At 37.5% G+C, this 15,901-nt stretch overlaps 1 protein-coding gene across 2 annotated transcripts in view; it reads left to right on the plus strand.

The window, feature by feature from the left end:
- The window catches only part of SKAP2 (src kinase associated phosphoprotein 2), a 317,205-nt gene that overhangs the window by 233,259 nt on the left and 68,045 nt on the right, over positions 1-15,901 (plus strand). The window lies entirely within an intron of this gene.

A 15,901-nucleotide genomic window follows, 5' to 3' on the forward strand; every position in this document is an offset into this window, starting at 1 on the left:
CCTACTCAGTCCTTTCAGTTTGTCTGAAGTGGTTGCTGCTAATAATAAAGATCAATAAGGATTTAGTGTGCAATTCCTCCTGAAAACCAAATAAGATTTACTTCCTATGAATTATAGATGAGGAAGTTATCCTCTTTGTTTCAGGGCTGAGAAATGACTAGATGAATGCATCCAACCTAGAAGGAAATATCAAAATAGTAGATACAACAATTGAATCCAGGGAAATCCAATTAAAAACATTATTATTTGAAAGTTAATTACAAGTTGTTTCAAAAATGTGGATATAAAAATCTGATTGCAATTTATTAAGAGGTCCCAGATATTCAATTGGATCCCAAAGATTCGACAAAATACATTTTGTTCTTACTTGTAGAGAGGGAAGATATAAAAGCATGTAATATTTATCAAGATCTCAAAAGACTTCCCCAAAAGAATATACAGTATTCAAAAAGTTTCCCATTCATATACTTTATTTATTATTTTCATTCCAGCCTGCCTGTATTTTAAGTTATTTCTCTTCTGCTGCTCCATTTTTTTTTGCATCCACATACTACAAAGCAACTAGTGTTCATTTTCCAATGAATTCTAAAATACTAATTTAAATAAGCAGTTCCATGATTGGAATTCTAGACTTGGTTAGGTTTGGACTTTAACATAGATTTGTGAAACCCAGGTTTTCATAATTATATGATCATATAGTAAAATAGAATTATAGAAAGTGAAAGACTTATGAAGCTATTCATAAATAGGATGGGGGTGGTGGTGGAGGCAGATGAAAAGAGAAACTTCTAAAATAGCAGGCAACAGCCTAAAACAGTTCTTCAGGTGGTGTTTGTCTTGCTTGTGGTTTGCCTCCGGATTTCAGCACTCTATTTTGTCATTCTGCTTGCTGGTGCTTGTTACTTAGTCCAGCTGTTTCCTTCTTTTCCTTCTTAAAGTTGGCCTTAAGCCCAAACATCTGTTTAGTAAAGCTGTCTATAAACTCCGTAAGTCATCTGCAAGTGTGATAAAAGCTTTGTATATGAGCAGTTTTAAATAGGAATAAAATACAAATTCTGTCAACATCTTAGAACTCCCTAATTTGCCAAACTCTCCTTGCCAATTTGGCTATATTTCTTTGAATCATATTTTTGTGAATTATTGCTTTTGCTTACATTCCTGTAGACATAGAAAGCAGAAGGATTATTGTAATATGTACTTTGTGGGCTTCTAATTTAATTGATGTCTTTTACTTTCTTTAGAAGTACTTTTTTAAAGTTTGGAGGGAAAAGATACTTTGGTACATGGCCTAGGCCTTTCCTGGTTGATAAAAGAGATGCCTTTAGAAGTATAAGCATTCTAAGCTACTTTTTGTGACAGTTTTCTGTTGCTGTCAACTTGTCTCAGATTTCAGCATCCCCACTTGTTGCGTTGCTTAGCTATTTCTTCTTGCTATAGCTAAGGTTCTGTTACATTTCTAGATTTGGATGATTCATTTTTCACACTTTCAAATATATATTTTAATGTGATTTTATAGTGCAAAATTGAATGGTGGTTCACTTATATTTTTGTGTGTGTGTTGCAATTTGCCTAGAAATGAGCCATTCCAGTTAATGTGGCTAATTATAAATCACAAATTTCCTTTTGAGTGTAACAGATTAGTCCAAAATATGACCAAACACTACCCTCTCTTACGATGGTTGTTCCATGAGCGCACTTAAATATCCTGTATTATATTGTTATTCCTCCCTCCCACATTCCCTTTGTATATTCAGAGCTGTAGGCATGCTATGATTTTACACTAGTGATTTCTCAAACTCCAACTTTTTAAAGACTCCTTTCCCAGGAGCTGCATCTTGATTGCACAAATCTGAATAATTGCTAGATGGCAGCCAAGAGGGAAAAATTATCTTGACTGCCACTTAGTGGTTGATAAATCAACAAGTCAATAATCATTTGATAAAAAAAATAATAATGTAGCTATAAGAGGACTAACATCTCTCTTTCTCACATACACCAAAATTCGTTTCTTGAGCTCCTGCTCTAAGAACATGCAGCTGGTGCTGCATCTGAGTTGCCCAAATTTAGGCAACCACTATTGTATGTTATGCTTAAACTCTTTTATGCCATCTAGTGGTCATTAGATTGATAGGTTAAGATTTCTTTTGGAAAACAAGAAATTAGAAAAAAATATTGATTGGACAAAGCATCTGGACTTTACCAGAAACAGCCTAGTACACATTCTGCTTGTTGATTGGTGACAGATTTTCCTGTGACTAATGATATCAAATTTCAGTCAGGGAAAATTGCCAATAACTTCTCTTATGAGTGTTATGCACAGGAGCTTTACAAAGAACAGGGCAGTATGGCCGGATGTGCATTAAAGGCATGCTTTGTTCAATGTGACTAATGCTATAAATGCTGTAAATGCTTTCCAGTTCTAGGGCAAAGGAAAATACAGCCATGTGTCTGCATTGATAAACACTATGTAACATTCCACTGATTTGTATTGTCTATAAATACTGTATGCACATGGAAGGGTCAATATAGTTTAAAAACTAAACTATTGCACAGTAAAATAATTATGCTACGCTTTCTACAATTTTATATCAAAAACTGAAAGCTGACATCAACCTAGTATAGGTTGCAATACTAATTGCAGGGAAGTTTAACATCGCTTAGTTGTTTTTTCACAAAAACCTTCATTTTCAAACAAGGGAGTGAAAAAAATTCAGGTGGATACCAGTGTACAGTAGAAAAAAACCCTCTAGTTTCTGCTATGCAATTTTCTGATTCACTTTTATTGGGCCTAATCACTGGTTGAGTTACTCAGAGACAGATTGTGCCATGCTATGCTTGGAGAAAAGTAATTTCTCCATGTACTTTGCAGAAGGGATAGAAATTTGATCATGTAAAGGAAATCTTTAGGTATGTCTGGGCCAGAATGCTTCCTTGACCTTCTCCTGGCAAGACCTTCCTTGACCTTCTGGCCCTGGAATTCCTAAAGATTTCCCGTTACTGAAGTACTTTCCTTTTCTCTCTTCCTTCCTTAGGATAAAACAGAATGTTCAACCCTCCAGCTGCTTTCCAGTCATATAAGCATTTTTTAAACATCAGCCTCTCTCAATTCCAGTGTATAGCATCATCTGTAACCCATATGACAACTTAGTAGGGTGGGGTGAGGACCATACTGTGTCTACATCTGCAAAAGAAGATTATTAGGTTAAAAAAAAGTCAAAGTGTAGATAAATAGAGCCAGCACGATAATGTGATACTGTAGAACATTTTCCTCCTATGTAGATCTCACTAAAGAAGTAATTCTCAAGTTTGGCAACTCTTAAGATCTGTGGATCAAACCGAGGATGGCTGGGGAATTCTGAGAGCTGAAGTCCACTCATCTTAAAGTTGAGAAACTTTAGAGATTTGGACTTCAACTCACATCACTCACAAAAATGTCTTGAAGAATTCTAGGATATTAATCTGCACATCTAGAGGGTGTCTAGTCAAGGAAAGGCAGTTCTATAGATGCGTTGTTTATGTTTCACATATATTAACTTCTATTCTCAGGATTTTACACTGTTATTATGCTTTATATAGCATATAGTTTTCTATTACTGAATATAAAAAAAAGAGATTTCCTTGGGTTTGAGTTCTGGATTCTATGTAGACAAGTTCATATAAGTTTTTTTGGCAACAGTCTGATAGACAGCAATAGACAGAAATTAAAGCGTGTAGATTTGTTTTGAAATAAATGTTGTCAAACCTGATATGATAAAATGTGTTTAAACAGAGTAGAAAAGGTAATCTGAGTTACACTTTAAAAAATCAAATAAACTTATCTTCTCTGCATTAATTTTGTTGGTGATAATCCAGGATTTTAATGTAATTAGCATTTTCAAACATGCCCTAAACATATTTTTCCATTTCCTATGTGTCAGGAACTTTTTAAAAGTGAATTTTTTTTAACTAGAGTGATTTTAACTTTATCTTTGAAGGTTGGAAAAAATATAATACTGAGGTATTAACTTATTAGTATGCAAGATAGGGAAGCTGGGAAGCTGGCCATGTAATTTTATATTACACTTATTTGTAAATGTTTGATTTCTGAACATTGCCTTCTGACTTGCTAAGAAAAACCCCTGTGTTTGTTGAGATTATCTTGACAATAGTATACTTCGTTGGTTGTCAAGGCATGTCTAGCATGTGGAGATATATTAATCTGACATTGCTACCATTGTAAGTGGCTGAAATAAATAGAGGACTCAAATAAACGAGGAGGGATTAACTGTGTAGATGGAGCAAACTCTTCAATCACTAAACTGGTGATTTTCGCAAAGGATTAGAGTGCTTCTAAGAATATTGATTACTGATTTGCTTCTCAGAATGAAGAAGGCAAAGTTTGTGCTGTGTACAAGCGTCCTGGAACAATGTTTATTGTTTCTATTGATGGATTTTTGTGGGTAAGTTCCCTTTAAAAATGTACTAGTTTTAATATGTGAAAAGAGAATATTGTCATGTGATTATTTCTTTTTTTTAAAAAACAATAGCCATTTTACGAAATTATATAATTCAGCTTTTTTGAAACTGCAGGATAAAGCTATTTGCTGACAAAGCATAAAATGCTTTAATAAAAGTTTCCCAAGATTTAATATATATTCTCCATTCAAAATGTGTTTTAGCAGCATATTCTTAATAATCTGTTGTGCAGTTTTTGTAAAATTAACAGGATAAATGTTAGGCAGATTGGCTAGATTCATACCTGTAAGATCTGCCACTGAAACGGCAATTTCTATAGTACAAATAGGAGCTATATGCCACTGAAAATTTATCTTCAAATAAATTTTGCCTTTGTATTTTGAACATATTGTTTTGTGTCCCTTGTCTAAACTCTTTCACTCTTAACAGAACTTTTTTTTAATTAGTAATTTTGTATAAATAAAAAATAGGGACATGGTAGCTCAGTGGCTGATCTTGTCAATCGAAAGGTTGGCAGTGCAGCAGTTCGAATCCCTAGTGCTGTGTAATGGGGTGAGCTCCCATTACTTATCCCAGCTTCTTCCAACTTAGCAGTTCGAAAGCACATAAAAAATGTAAGTAGAAAAATAGGGATCACCTTTGGTGGGAAGGTAACAGCGTTCTGTGTGCCTTTGGCATTTAGTCATGCCGGCCACATGATCACGGAGTCGTCTTTGTACAGCGCTGGTTCTTTGGCTTTGAAACAGTGATGAACACTACCCCCTAGAGTTGGGAATGACTAGCACATGCGAGGGGAACTTTTACCTTTATCTTATAAATAAAAATAGTTTCCACCAAATGTCAGAAATATCACATTTTGAATGTGTGCCAGTGAGCTGCAGATATCCCATAATTAGAGGGATGTGACAATGCTAGTCTGGCTTGCAAAGTCATCACTAAATTGTGCTTTATTACTCCAGGCATGCTCATGCTATTCTATATAGAGGCCTTTGGTTATACTTGTAGCATATTGGTCAAAATGTGCTAAAACTGTCTAGTGCTGTCATCATAAGCTAAAAAATCTGAAGGTAGTACAGGTGTGACTAAAATTGGTAACTTACTTAGCATTATTTCTGCCTTACTAAACAAATATAAAAGCCTTGATTGATCAAAGCAATGAGGGGCAGCAGAAGTGAATATTCTGGGGCCAGTTTGGTAACTACCATGGCATATGAAAATTTTTAACTTAGAACGTAAAAGATATGAATGATAAACAGGAAGAATTAACAAATGTGTTTAGAAATAAAAATAGATATGTTGTGAATCTTTGTAAGTAAGAAAAAGGGGGAAGATGTGACAAATCTGAATGAAGGTAATCTGACCTAGTAGAGTGATGCTGTGAGTACTATACATGCAGGCAAATTAAAATATAGATTTAATTAAGCAAGATAGGCTTAAATGCATGCCAGAATTTTTCATTCATGTTTTCATTCATGTTATTATGGAGGAATATGAAAGTAAAATATATATCGTTGATAAAATTTGCATGCTTATTTATGTATGAGCCCAAGGCAGTGAACAGAATGCTCCATTACCAATTGTCCCCACAACATTTATTTATTTATTTATTTATTTATTTATTTATTTATTTATTTATTTATTTTTTATTTTTTATTTTGTCGAATACATATTGAATAATATATATAAGTACAAGCATGAATTGAATATTGAAGGGGCCGGATAGCTCAGGCTGGTAAGGCCTGTTATTAAGAACACAAAGCCTGCAATTACTGCAGGTTCAAGCCCGGCCCAAGGTTGACTCAGCCTTCCATCCTTTATAAGGTAGGTAAAATGAGGACCCAGATTGTTGGGGGGGGGCAATAAGTTGACTTTGTAAAAATATACAAATAGAATGAGACTATTGCCTTATACACTGTAAGCCGCCCTGAGTCTTCGGAGAAGGGCAGGGTATAAATGTAAACAAAAAAAAAATACATGAAATGAACAATTAAAGGGAACATTAGGACAGGGATGGTAGGCACGCTGGTGCTCTTATGCACGCCCCTTACAGACCTCTTAGGAGTGGGATGAGGTCAACAGTAGACAGTCCTAGGTTAAAGTTTTGGGGATTTTGGGATGAGACCACAGAGTCTGGTAGTGCATGCCAGGCATTAACAACTCTGCTACTGAAGTCATATTTTCTCCAATCGAGATTGGAGCGGTTCACTTTAAGTTTGAATCTATTGTGATCATGTATTGTTGTGGTTTAAGCTGAAGTAGTCATTGACATGAAGGACATTGTAGCAGATGATTTTATGAGGTTCAGGTCATACCGAAGGCGGCGTAGTTCTAAATTTTCTAAACCCAGAATTTCAAGTCTGGTGGCATAAGGTGTTTTGTTGCGAGCAGAGGAGTGGAGGACACTTCTTGTGAAATATTTCTGGATGCACTCAATTGTATTAATGTCCGATATGCAGTGTGGGTTCCAGACAGATGAGCTGTAATCGAGAATTGGTCTAGCAAATGTTTTGTATGCTCTGGTTAGTAGTTTAATCCTACTGGAGAAGAAGCTATGTAAGATTAGGTTTACAACTCTTAATGCCTTTTTGGCGATGTTGTTACAGTAGGCTTTGGCACTTAGATCATTTGATATGACTGAAGTGAAGTATGAAAATGAAAGAACTAGAGATGAGTTTTTGGAAAAATTGTTTTACATGAATCCAGTATAAGGAAAAAATACTTGATACAGAAGGGGGACTCATCAAATTTTCAGACAACACTAAACTGGCAGGAATAGCCAAAACTGCAGAAGACATGCTCAAGAATCAGATATTTATTTATTTTATTTTATTTTTCACATTTATATACCGCCCTATCTCCCTAGGGACTCAGGGCGGTTCACAGGCAAGTAAAAAGTACATATAAATACAGACTAAAATAACAATTAAAAAACTTATTCTACATAGCCGAATTATTATATAAATGTGATTAATAAATAAATAAATAAATAAATTAAAAACTATATAAATAATAAAACCCTTTTAAAACCAGTAAATTTAAAATCTAATCCAGTCCTGCGCAGATGAATAAGTGTGTTTTAAGCTCGCGATGGAAGGTTCGGAGGTCCGGAAGTTGACGAAGTCCTGGAGGGAGTTCATTCCAGAGGGTGGGAGCCCCCACAGAGAAGGCCCTTCCCCTGGGTGTCGCTAGACGGCACTGCCTAGCTGACGGCACCCTGAGGAGTCCCTCTCTGTGAGAGCGCACGGGTCGGTGAGAGGTATTCGGTAGCAGTAGGTGGTCCCGTAAATAGCCCGGCCCTATGCCATGGAGCGCTTTAAAGATTGTTACCAAAACCTTGAAGCGCACCCGGAAGGCCACAGGTAGCCAGTGCAGTCTGCGCAGGATAGGTGTCACACGGGAGCCACGAGGGGCTCCCTCTATCACCCGCGCAGCCGCATTCTGGACTAACTGAAGCCTCCGGATGCCCCTCAAGGGGAGCCCCATGTAGAGAGCAATGCAGTAATCCAGACGAAACGTCACGAGGGCGTGAGTGACCGTGCATAAGGCATCCCGGTCTAGAAAGGGGCGCAACTGGCGCACCAGGCGAACCTGGTGGAAAGCTCTCCTGGAGACGGCCGTCAAATGATCTTCAAAAGACAGCCGTTCATCCAGGAGGACGCCCAAGTTGCGCACCCTCTCCATCAGGGCCAATGACTTGCCCCCAACAGTCAGCCATGGACTCAGCTGACTGTACCGGGATGCCGGCATCCACAGCCACTCTGTCTTGGAGGGATTGAGCTTGAGCCTGTTTGTCCCCATCCAGACCCGTACGGCTTCCAAACACCGGGACAGCACTTCGATAGCTTTGTTGGGGTGGCCCGGTGTGGAAAAGTACAGCTGGGTGTCATCAGCGTACAGCTGGTACCTCACACCGAAGCCACTGATGATCTCACCCAGCGGCTTCATATAGATGTTGAACAGAAGGGGCGAGAGAATCGACCCCTGCGGCACCCCACCAGTGAGGCGCCTCGGGGTCGACCTCTGCCCCCCTGTCAACACCGTCTGCGACCGGTCGGAGAGATAGGAGGAGAGCCATCGATAAACGGTGCCTCCCACTCCCAATCCCTCTAACCGGCGCAGCAGGATACCATGGTCGATGGTATCAAAAGCCGCTGAGAGGTCTAATAGGACCAGGGCAGAGGAACAACCCCTATCCCTGGCCCTCCAGAGATCATCCACCAATGCGACCAAAGCCGTCTCAGTGCTGTAACCGGGCCGGAAACTGGACTGGAACGGGTCTAGATAGACAGTTTCATCCAGGTGCAGGGGAAACTGATATGCCACCATACTCTCTACAACCTTCGCTGCGAAGCGAAGGTTGGAGACCGGACGATAATTACCTAAAACAGCCGGGTTCACGGAAGGCTTCTTGAGGAGGGGCCTCACCACCGCCTCTTTCAAGGCGGCCGGAAAGACTCCCTCCAACAAGGAAGCGCTCGTAATCGCCTGGAGCCAGCCTCGTGTCACCTCCTGAGTGGCCAGCACCAACCAGGAGGGGCACGGGTCCAGTAAACACGTGGTGGCATTCAACCTACCCAACAACCTGTCCATGTCCTCGGGAGCCACAGGGTCGAACTCATCCCAGACAATATCACCAAGACCACTCTCAGACGCCCCATCTGAATCGCCGCAATTTTGGTCCAGACCATCCCGAAGCTGAACGATTTTATTGTATAGATAACCGTTAAACTCCTCAGTACGTCCCTGCAACGGGTCATCCTGCTCCCCCTGGTGAAGGAGGGAACGGGTCACCCGAAACAAGGCGGCTGGGCGGTTATCTGCCGACGCAATGAGGGAGGAGGCGTAGCAACGCCTCGCTTCCCTCAGTGCCACTAGGTAGGTCCTAGTATAGGACCTAACTAGTGTCCGATCAGCCTCTGAACGGCTAGACCTCCAGGAGCTCTCTAGGCGTCTTCTCCGGCGTTTCATCCCCCTCAGCTCCTCGGAGAACCAAGGAGCCGGTTGGGATCTACGCCGGGTCAGAGGCCGCAGAGGCACGACACGGTCTAAAGCCCCAGCCGCAGCCCGTTCCCAGGCTGCGGCTAGTTCCTCTGCCGTGCCGTGAGCCAGACCCTCAGGAAATGGCCCAAGCTCCGTCCGGAACCTCTCCGGGTCCATCAGGCGCCTGGGACGGAACCAACGTAGTGGTTCTACGTAGTAATAGATCTTGATAGACATGAACACTGGGCCCTATCTAACAAAATGAAATTCAATGTGGGGAAAAGTAAGATTTTACACTTAAGCAAGAAATATAAAATGTACAGGTACAGATTAGGTAAAACCTGGTTCAATAGTGATAGGGATCTTGGAATCCTAATGGACAATGACTTAAATATGAGCCAGCAGTGTGTGGCAGCAGCCAAAAAACCAATCCTAGGTTACATTAATAGAGAGAAAGAATCAAGATCAAGTGAAGAATTAAAACTGCTTTATAAAGCCTTAAGTAAGAACCACACTTGGAATATTGCATTCAATTTTGGTCACCACATTATAAAAAAGACGTTGAGACTCTGGACAGCGTGTAGAAAAGAGCAACAAAGACGATTGGAGGACTGGAGACTAAAACATATAAAGAACAGTTGCAGGAATTAGATATGTATAACCTAATGAAAAGAAGAACTAGGGATGACATAACAGGAGTGTTCCAATATTTGAGGGCCTACCACAAAGAAGAAAGGGTCAATTTATTTTCCAAAGCACCAGAACAATGGATGGAAACTAACCCAAGAGATAAGCAACCTAGAACTAAGGAGAAATTTACTAACAGTGAGAACAATTAACCAGTGGAATGGCTTACCTTCAGAAGCTGTGGGTGGAGTCACTGGAGTGGTTTAAAAAGAGATTGAACAGGCACCTGTCTGGAATGGTATAGTGTCTCCTGGTTGAGCAAGGGATTGGACCAGAAGACCTCCAAAGTCCCTTCCAACTCTGTTGTTCTGCTATTCTGCTAGATGATATAGTAATGATGGTTTGTTTTAAAAAGTGATCGTCTGTATATAAAATCATACTTTTGTCCAAGGGGAGTTAAGTATGTGCAATAAGAATAGATTACAAAAAAAGAATGTATGTAAAACAAGAGATTGTGTTTAAAAATAAATAGGTGCTGAAGGAATGTGGAATGAAGACAAAAGTGAGAGGTATGAAAGAAATAAGTTGTAGTGGTTTGGTTGTATAGAGACAATAAATGAGGATTGAATTACAAAACAAATATATGAGGAAAAAAGCATAATGAAGAAAACCTAGAAGGCTGTTTTGCTTGTAATTGTTAGTATCTTGAAAAAGACAGAACTGGATAAACAACAAAGATAGCATATGCCCTGTATATGTAAGTGATGGAAATAATGTTTTACAAACACATTAAGTTATGAAGAAGTAAATGATATTGGTATACATTGTTTTTAGTTAGAATTCTTTTTCTTATGTCTAAATTTACTATTTTTCATTTTTTTTCTGCTTTCTACATAAAGTTGTTTAGATTGATACGGAATACCATGTTGATTATGTATGCATATATGAAAGAAAAATAAAACATTACAAAAAACAGTATCAACCGTTAATAGCACTAAGTGCTATATTAGAAAATGTCTTTTATCTGGAATAGTTCTGAAATCCATCCTTCCTTCCTTCCTTCCTTCCTTCCTTCCTTCCTTCCTTCCTTCCTTCCTTCCTTCCTTCCTTCCTTCCTTCCTTCCTTCCTCCCTTCCTTCCTTCCTTCCCTCCCTCCTCCCTCCCTTCCCCTCCCTTCCCCCTTCTTTTCCATTTCTCCACTACAGCAGTTTTTTCCAGTGCACATACATGTTTTTCATACATTTTTTTCCCAGTAACTTTCTCAGCCAAGCATCTTGTTGAGGTCAGAAATGTCTTAAGAGTAGTTCAATTTTTTTGTTAAAGAGTTGCATCTGCTTCCCAAAGGAATAATCGTTTTACAACCTTCAAATAGTCTTTACTTTGATAATTTAGTCTTTGCAATAGCTTTTAAGCAATATTTTATTAATAGTATAATAATGCACTGCCAAATGCATCTCATAATCCAATAGCATGCTATCTTTTAAAAATGAAATATGAAACATCTTTTTGCACTCATCTTAGAGCTGTTATTATTTTGATTGATGCGCTGCCTTTTTCAATATTCAGTCATATGCTTGGCAACTGGCTCACAATGATGTTGGTTGCAGCAACCTATGATCATGTGAGTGCCATTTGCAACTTTTCCTGCTGGCTTCCCACAAGCAAAGTAAAGGGGAATCTAGCAGGAGATTGCACATGGTCATTTCCATTTTCACTACTTTTTCATCCACCTGCCCAAATTGCATATCTTATGGCACTTGCCCATGACATCTGCCTAGCCCACCATCCCTAGCTGTTGCCTAATGGTCCTCTTATCTAGGAGCTTGTCTCCTATCACATCATAATTCTGTGACATCTTTGCTTAATTTTCTGGGAGTCCTAGACTTATGATAGCAACTGGGACTGTAGAAGCACATCTCTATGTTATATGGTCACATGACATCACATTTTATGTGATGTCATGTGTATTGTTTAGTGAAGGAAATTATGGCCCCAGCTGCCATTATAACTCAAGGATTACTTCTATATTATTCTGCTTTATTGTAGATTTTTATAAAATGTTCAGCTAATAAGTACTTTTTCTTTCTAAGATATAGCAATGATTTTTAAGGCTATCTACCCCAGCATGATATCCTCTAGATATTTTGGATAATATTGCCCATCTCATCAATCCAAGCAAAAATGGACAATATCGTGGTATGATGAAACTTCTAAACACTTGGAAGATACCAATGTTAATCAGAAATATTCTGTGCCTTCAACTCTGGTTACGTTAGGCTGGCAGGATGCACCAGTCTTTATCATAAATGATACTAATTGAATTTAATCAATTAAAGAATTTGTATCTACAGAGACTTTTAGATAATTTTGTGTGTGTTATGAAACATAAAAGAAAGCTCAGAAATGGAAAAGCCAGAATCTGGATTTTCACAATAGACAAGGCAAGAACTTCTGATTAATTATAATTTGGTAATATGTACGGTTGACTTATCTTAAAATGGATCGCAAAAGGAGAGCAATATTATATACAATTTTTCAATAAAGTTTTCCAAATGCCAGATAATAATTTTTTCTAGTTTTAAATTCCAAATTAGTTTATTTTGGAGTACACCCATTGAAATTACTGGAATTTGTTGGGTGTAAATATTTTAAGTTACACAAGTATCAGTGTATATACCCAATCATCACTAATACAGGTCTCACCCATAGACTTCTTGGTATCAGATAAATACTTAAAAAAATTCATGTAAAAATAATGCATGATTTTTGTGTCCCATATCTTGTTTTTCTTAGTTATTTTAGCAGATAACTGGTTTCTAGTATTCTGTTATTAATATCCTGTTTTTGTATTTAATGATAGAGCTCTTCAGCAGTTTCCCAAGTAATTTCTGTAGTGGGATAACTGAGTCAATAAATAACGGAATAAATAACAGAAATTTAACAAGGACTCCTGACATAAACTCATAGCAATTGGGAGGGAGGGAGGGAGAAAACAGTATACTCAAAAATTAGGAAAAGTGAAGGCAAGAAATGAAATATATGTACTCTCACAGCATCAGTTTGAATAAGCAAAGGACATATTTTGTGTTAAGTAATAGTGCTATGACATTTTGGAAACAAGAGAATTCCCTACAGCAGATTGTGCAAAGAAGCTCATAGTCTCTTTTCAGATAATATTTCTGGACTGGACAGAGTACTCCGTAGATTTCCCAGTCTTTTCCATGTTAATTTTTCTCCAGTAGCCTTCAAATAATGCTGTGAGTAACATGTTTGCCTATTGTGTCATGCTGAGAAATGATGATTCATATTGCCCAGTGCAAAGCTGGTCCTTGATGCCAAGAGCTCTTGGTAATAATTGTAAATAGCTGACAGTTGGATAATTGCCTGCTTTGCAGTTCACTCCATCTGATCCTTTGAAATCAGTGCTATGGGTTCTGTTAACTACTGTGATGTAGAAATGAGCATATGGGAACTAAAGAGAAGAAATTAATTACTGTTCAATTATTTGTAGTATTTGTTAAAAAGTAGGAAACATGCAATAAATTGATCTAGCCAGGTTTAGGTGTTAAAGTATTACAATGGTGTAAACTAATAATTGTGCGATGTTCATTAATATCATAGGATTCTTAAGTTTACTCATTCAATGTTTAATCATTCCTAACTTAGAGGGAGAGTTGGAAGCTTCAGAAAATATCTAAGTTAGCTCCAAACTGGAGTAAATCAAAGACATAATTGAGGAATCTTGATCTCAACTTTGTAGTCTACTGCTAATGACGAATTTATATCCATAAAGTTTTCTGCATGTATCCAAATAGTTATTTTTAAGTAGAATCCCCAACCCCCAGGCCATGGCCCACTTTCAGATCTTGAACCATTTGGAACTGTGCTGCGGAAGTTGTGGGTGAGTGCACACATTCATCACCACTTGCATGAGTAGTGGCTAGTGTGTGCTCCATTTGTGTAAGTGATGGTTGCAGAACTATCCCCTCTAACCCCCCCCACTGGCCTGCAAAGCTGGAAAGGTTGGGAAGCTCTGTTATATAGCTATTCTTGGCAGTTAGGTTATGCTGTTTCAACTCCTACCCTGAAAACAATGCCATAGAGCATGCACACCCGAACAACTAGACACAAGAATAGTTTTTCCCCGAATGCCATCACTCTGCTAAACAAATAATTCCCTCAACACTGTCAAACTATTTACTAAGTCAGCACTACTATTAATATTCTCATTGTTCCCATCACCCATCTCCTTCCACTTATGATTGTATGACTTGTTGCTGATATCCTTATGATTTATATTGACTGTTTCTTAATATGATTTGATTGCTTATTTGTACCCTATGACTATCATTAAGTATTGTACCTTACGATTCTTGATGAATGTATCTTTTCTTTTATGTACACTGACAGCATATGAACCAAGACAAATTCCTTGTGTGTCCAATCACACTTGGCCAATAAAGAATTCTGTTCTATTCTATTCTATTCTATTCTATTCTATTCTATTCTATTCTATTCTATTCTATTCTATTCTATTCTATTCTATTCTATTCTATTCTATTCTATTCTATTCTAAGAGAGCTGATGTTTGTTTGCTTGTTTATTTGTTTGTGGAATTTATATTGCTGCCTATTTGCACATGGCAACTCAAGGTGGCTTATAGAATGTTGAGCAAAACTAAAACAAGTATCAATGTATTTATAAATTAATAAGTGTAATAAATGCAATTGAAATAGCAATCCTAAACTATATTAGGTCCAATATCTCTCCCTCCATCCCTCCCTCCCTCCCTCCCTCCCTCCCTCTCTCTCTCTCTCTCTCTCTTTCTCTCTCTCTCTCTCTCTATATATATATATATATATATATAAAATATAATAAAAAATAATATAATATAATATAATATAATATAATATAATATAATATAATATAATATAATATAATATAATATAATATAATATTAAAGTTAGAGTTAAAAGGAAGAAACACACATTGCTCCTAGAAGCACAAAGCTGAAAACACCAGCTTCACCAGATGACGAATGAGAGTTCGTCGAAACGTCACCAAGACACGTCCAATTTTACGCGGGAGAAAACCCAAATAACCAAAGACCTACATATACATACATACATACATACATACATACATACATACATACATACATACACATATACATATACATATACATATACATAAACACACGCACACACACACACACACACACACACACACACACACCACACACACACACACAAATAAATAAATAAAAACATACTTTTACTTTATATCCACGTTATTCTAATGTAATAAATGCAACTGAAATAGCAATCCTAAACTATATTGGGTCTAGTATGACTCTATATATATATATATATATATATATATATATATATATATATATATATATATATATATATATATATATATATATATATATATATATATACATATACACATACATATACACATATATATTACTTACTTTATATCCACTTTATTCTCATAGGGCATTCAAAATAGCTTATTCTCATCAATTGTTATAAACTGATTAAAAACTCTATACATTTACCACTACTAATAAATAATTGGTTTTCACATAAAAAGCCTGAAATAAGGAATATTTATTTCCTACCAGTAAAAAATGATAGCTGAGTTTTTAAAAACATGTTCAATGGCATTTATGAGATTGACTAATTGTGGATGATACTTGAGTAAGATCTGGCAACCATGTTTGGCTTTAAATTTGTGGAGCTTAATTATAGTTAAAATATGTGGAGAAAAATATAAGATTGCCCAATGAAGATTGCAAAAACTTAGAGGCTAGAGAGATCTTTGAGATTGT

This window comes from Ahaetulla prasina, chromosome 4 (assembly GCF_028640845.1).
Source record: "Ahaetulla prasina isolate Xishuangbanna chromosome 4, ASM2864084v1, whole genome shotgun sequence".
NCBI classification, from domain to species: Eukaryota; Metazoa; Chordata; class Lepidosauria; order Squamata; family Colubridae; genus Ahaetulla; species Ahaetulla prasina.